We start from the raw sequence: 6000 nt of genomic DNA on the forward strand, positions 1-6000 counted from the left end.
TCTTCTTCTTCATGATGTTTGCAAGATATTGTTCTTCAAGGGGAATCTTGTACTACAATAACACAGTGGTTTGGTTTGATGGTGTCACTGTGGTGTCAAAAGGGAAGGGTTTCATGGAGTTCCTCTGCGGAACGGGAGTCTTTGTCCCTCAGTGGGGAGTCTCACCCTGTGAGGTCCCACTTGCCACCACCCCTAGGGGAATTATTGCATAGCGGGCTCACCTCCCTAGCCTCACAAGGAAAGGTTTCCCCCTGGGGAGAAGTTACTGAATCTCGTGATTTGTCACAATCCCCTCAACGGGCTACTGGGTGTAGAAAAGCACTTACATCAGACTGAATAGAAGTTGGAGTGGGGTAAAAACTTGCTGCAGTCAATGCACATATGAGAGAGGATGCGTTCTGCTGTCAGATATCAGCACACTTGTGCCTGCACACAATGAGTTATGTCAATCAAAGATGGAGGGCAAGGCTTTTCGAGTCTTGCTCTGTGTTTCGTGAAACGCCCTCAGTCACATGGCCGAAACACCTACCATGGAGAGCCCAGTCTGGAACAGCCAGTAGTCAATGGGTCAAGGCCACGGCAGTGAACTGGAGACTTCCAGCCCTTTCAGATGAGTAGCAATACCCTGGAGATGGATGGGGATGCAGATTTTAATCAGACATCAATAATTCAGATGACACAAATAGCTTGGCAAAAAGTTTGTCTGTTTTAATGTAAGTAAGTAAAACAGGGAGTACAACGAACATCAGCAATCGCTCGATACTCAACTCTCAATCATTTCATAAAAAAGCTGGGTTCTTAAACCCTAAATTGGTCAGGACTGACGTGCTGACCTGCATCATTACCAACGTCATCCTACGTGGCAAACTTCTAAAACCTGTCGGGAAGCGGGATTGGCTCTAAGTAAACTACTAAGTATAGGTGTAATATCTGTATAGAATAACGGAGAGAAATAATTGGATACTTAATTTCAGGTGGGACAGCTAAGCCCTCCCTTCAAAATGGCCACTATGAACGTCACTAAATGTACGACGTCATATTGGCTAAACAAACTATAGGACTCCAACTAGGTTGTCTTCTACAATTAGTTGGCTTCTAACTCCCGTCAAAAACTTTCCACCTATGTGAGCAACATGCAGACTGAACAACCAGATACAGGTGAGTTTGTCTTACTATTAGCTTCCCACCAATTAAAAGTACACTCCTTCACCACTTCAATGTTTCAGTGTCAATTAGTGTTTGAGGTTGGCCTTGAGTCTGTACTGTTCTCTGGGATTTTTTAAGGAGTATGGGTACTGTGTGGCTTCAGTGCGTAGGTGTGATCTCCTCATGCATCCAACTTTCTTCCATCACGTGACTGGACACCACAATTTGAGCCTTTTTCGTGTATTTGATTTTATACCTCAATAGTCCTCTGACGTCTCTTGTTTTCACTTGACCTTCTTCAACAGGAGCTTCTGTTCTTTCACGTTAATTGTATCTAATGTCAGCCAATTTTAGTTCTGATAAAACCTTGGCTCTTTGGTTCATCCAACTCCTTAGCTGAAATATATTCTGTTAAATCCAATTGCTTTTGTAACTGCGACACTGAATTTGAGGCCTTCCTCGTTGTTCAAGACTGCTATATACATAGTGTAACCTTCAGTCTTTATTCAATCCGTAAATATCTATGAGGTATATATGTATATGTTGGTACTTGCCACGATCTATTTACTATAAGCATTTGGCTAGCTTCATGATTGCTTTGCTGCTTGCGTTTCATTGCATCTGTACACGTTTAAACTAACTAAGTATCTTCATCATCCTTATGGCATTATTTTGCTCTCAAGATGTCACTTATCCTTAGTACTTCTTCATTCTTCATAAATCGTCTGCCTCTCTGGTCTTGTGATCTTCTATATATGGAGTCGATTCAGTTTCATGTGACGTCACCATTCATCCTGGTCATTCAGTTTCTTTGTTTCATCAGGAGTCACATTCAAATGGCCATCATATTGTCTTGGATGTAGGTATGGTTTCCTTAATGGATACTTCACTTCCCTTATTCTCTTAAGTATAGGTATTCTTATGGGTACTGCACAGAGTCGTTGCTCTTCTTCTTGCCTTCTGATTGGTGTAGTATTTGTCACATACTTTGGTTCATACTTCTCAGGTAATGTAGGCGGGGTAGGTAGAGTAGGGGTACTTGGCTCCTCCTCTACAGCAGGATAAATAGAGGGATCCCAGACAAAGACCTATCAATCCCAAGTTCCTAATATCAAGCCTTAATAGCTACATCCTGCACTCGTCTCCCTACCTGAGACTCTGTGATCTGCTCCCTACTGTCCCCCCCCCATGCTGCCTTATTGCCCACCCTCCCCTGTTGGCTCTCTGCTCCTTTTTTCTCTGCATTCCTCACTGTGTTCATCCCCCAACCCCCTGGATTGTAAAGCGCTCTGTTGCTTTGCAAAGCTAGGCACGCGCTCAATAAAAACCAAAATAATACAAATAATATTAATAAACATTGGAACCAAATAGGCAGGAAGTCTTACCAGGAGACATGGCAGGAGCTGTGTATAGGGAAACTGGGAAAACAGAGTAGTGTGGGAGTTGGGAGTTAGTTTGAGGATGGATGGTGGAAGGATCAGGAGCTTGAGCTGAGCGAGACCAGGGGGTGGAACTAAGTATGAATCAGGAGACAGAGACTGAAGACGAGACTAGGAGGCTGAGAGTTACTGGAGACAAAAAGCTGAAGAAGAGACACTGAAAAAAGTAGAGCTGGAGCATGAGGCAAGGACTTGGAGAGTGATAGCCAAAGAAATGGAAGGTAGTCAGAAGAATGGAGGATAGAATCGAGTCTACAAGGAGTGAACTGGAAGGGGAAGTAGAGTTGCACACTGAGATGTAAGTAGGGATGCACACTGGACGAGTGCTCATGGAAGGAAAAATTAACAGGTTGTTGGTCATAGGAGTTAGGACTCAGTGATTGAAAGGTGTAGGTCAAAATACGTGGTCACCTCCTCAACCTACTTACATTTTCTAGCCCGTATCTGGACCTTTATAGTTGATTCAGCCTCTGCACAGGATCCACATTCCTTTGCTTAGGTGGCTTGAGCTGATAGCGGAGGAGAACATTGATGAGGAGCAGATCACTGCAAAAGAGGCAATGCACATAGTACTAGAAAAAACAAGTCTCAAGAAGTGAGAGAAAAAATGGGTTGACGTCCGCTGCTTGGTTGTGGTCTCCAAAGAGCCTGGAAGGAGACAAGAATGGGTGTTGTAAAAACCCAGGAATTTTTTATAGGGACATTGTTGCAAGACCTCTTCTGGGAAGAGAACCCTGGTAGAAGCGAGAGGCTGAAAAAAATCAAATTTGAACTTTAGTCATCTCTGTGCCTCTACTTAGCTGTGACCATCGGATAAATCCTGACAATTTAATTGAGCTTCGCGCCCAAGGCGTTTGTTATTTTTTTCCCACACTGTAGAGAAACCTTATTAAATCAGACAAATCCTGGTCCTTCTATCCATGTCCATAATGTGACAATAGCTTCACAGGGTGGGACTTGCTGCAAAACACCATTATCAAAATCTCAGCAAGTCATATCTCGGTGTTCCCATAGTTACATTCACAGGCACAGCAACATCACTTCAATAACACTAGAACAGCTGCTCTTGTTTCCCATCATCAGTAGTCCATACCTTCTAGGCTGATGATGGTTCATTTTGTCACTGCCCTTTCTTTGTGTGATACTAACACTGGGATCAATATCATTGGGCTTGGGATGGGAGTGTAGGAGTATAGCTGCCATACCGCTCCTCCGCCAGTTCACTTATGATGGTGGTGTTTTTCATTATCTTTCTGAGTCCCTGCAACTCATCCTCCCCATCACTGGTGGTGGGCTATAAGGGCCAGGGATGGAGAACATCATGTTTCGGCACTAGAGGATAGGGTAGTGCCACGCAGTGAATAGGTAGCAGGGATCCCTCCCTTCAGTTGTCTGGCATGCCGTGCAGACTACCCTGTGGTGTTGGGACCTCCTATGCACCCCAATATGTTTCCAGGCCCATTCAGGATCATGCATTTGGGGAGGGCTTAACAAGTATTGTACTATAGTGCACCAGCATGATGGATAAGAGAGGCCTTGATGACAAAACCCAGTGAATGATTGACACATGTATGGCACCTGTTCACTGACGCCTGCAGTTGTCTGTATCCCACTCCCACAACAGGAATCCGATGTATTACTTATTAGTCTTTATTGTGTTTGGAAAGATAACTGCCCTTAATTATAGGATCTCTCCCTGGACATGTGACTGGTGCACTGCTTATCAAAAAGAGGATGAATTACAAAGGCCTCAGCGAGTTATTCCTTCTTATCCAAAACAAAAGGCTTTCTGATTCTTGAAATAAGAGATCTCCCATACTAAGTTCTACCCCTACTTGAATGCTTAGTCTTCAACACCCAAAACATTACACCAACGCAAACTACATTGAACAAAGTTGAACTTGTATTTTTTGGGTTGTTGCTCCTTTTTGGTTTGTTTTGTATGTTCTAATCTTTTAAATTTTATTTGGTTATAATTTTTAGTAAGGAAGGGGTGCAAATAAGAAACTAATCAACCCTCCTTCTCAAACAAAATTAAATGTATTGGCAGTCCCCCCTAATTGGCAGTACTGCCACAATAGCACAGTCAGCAGTGTGAGATGTGATGAAAATGCTGATGCCCACACGTCAGTCCCACCTCCAGCCACAGTTCCCCTAATCTTCCCACACACTGGGCTGCAGGTCCCAAGCTGTTGTGCAATGTTGTATGTACTCCTGCACTTAGGGGCAGGGACTTTAAAACCCACACAACCTGGAATGATGCCTTGAATGATTCTGGGCCTTGTGCGAGTGGGCACCTTACTGTAGCTGCAGGAACTGGACTCGCTCACTGAAGGGGCACTTTGCTTCAAATGGTGATGTTGTTTCCCAGTATCCTGTGAGCCCTCAGCCTTGACTGGGGCTGGGGGTGTGGGCATGGCCACGCACGGTCCTACCATTCTGGGTCAATGCCACAGGTGGCCGTGTACCCAGTGAATGGCTGGCTGAGGTGCACCGGACAGTTTTAGTCTCTGCTGACAAAGCCCCCTCAGGCACCTTAGAAATAATGTTAGGCCTTACAGGATGATGGCAAAGGCTGGGGGGCTTCCTACAGCCCTCCATGCACCACTGGAAAGACTCCCGGCCCTGTCCTGCATCCTTATTGGCTTGTATGCCTCCTCCCTCTGATGCCTGAGCTGTCGGCTGCACTGCCCTCTTCTCCATTCCATTCTCAGCTGCATGCTTCTCCCGTTCCTCCTCCGCCACTCATCTATGTTCTTTCTCCCTTCGTCCTCTTGCTTGTTTGCCCCACCCTTGCCACCTTCTTGTCCTGCCCCTCATCAACATTCCATCAATCCCAGCCACACCACGGACAGTCCAACTATTCCAGCAGCTACAGCTTCTGTTGGAGGAGGTGAGACAACAGCGTCCATGTGCCTCCTCACACCAAACCTCTATATAACTGTGCATCCCCCTCTTCAGGTTCATGACAGGAGGGCAAACGTTCCACATCCACCTGCGCCCAAGCATCAAGGACTCTGTAACCTGTGATGAAGGAGTGTTGTCCTCCTTCAGCACCCATGCAGGTGTTGAAGATTGACGTATCAAGGCTTCCGTAGACTGCACAAGCAAGAAGGTTATATGAAGAGACTAGAGGGGAGGCGGGCAATAGACCAGTTGCACAGGATAGCCGCCAAATCATGGTGTCGTGAGAAAAGTGCAATAACAGATATCCATTGCAGTACCTTCTCTGTGGTGTTAGATTTCGGGTCCGAACTGGGGTTTCTGCTATTTCTTTCGCTTCGTTCCTCACTCAGTCTGGCCTTGAGTGCCGTGAGGTGTGCACTATACAAGTTTTTATAACATAACATAAGGACTGTGCACATGGAGGTACGAATCATGTGTTAGGCCGGTGCCGGGCAGGCAGGCAATGAAC

Source organism: Ambystoma mexicanum, chromosome 7p, assembly GCF_040938575.1.
Source record: "Ambystoma mexicanum isolate Mex_15411 chromosome 7p, UKY_AmexF1_1, whole genome shotgun sequence".
In the NCBI taxonomy this organism is placed as follows: Eukaryota; Metazoa; Chordata; class Amphibia; order Caudata; family Ambystomatidae; genus Ambystoma; species Ambystoma mexicanum.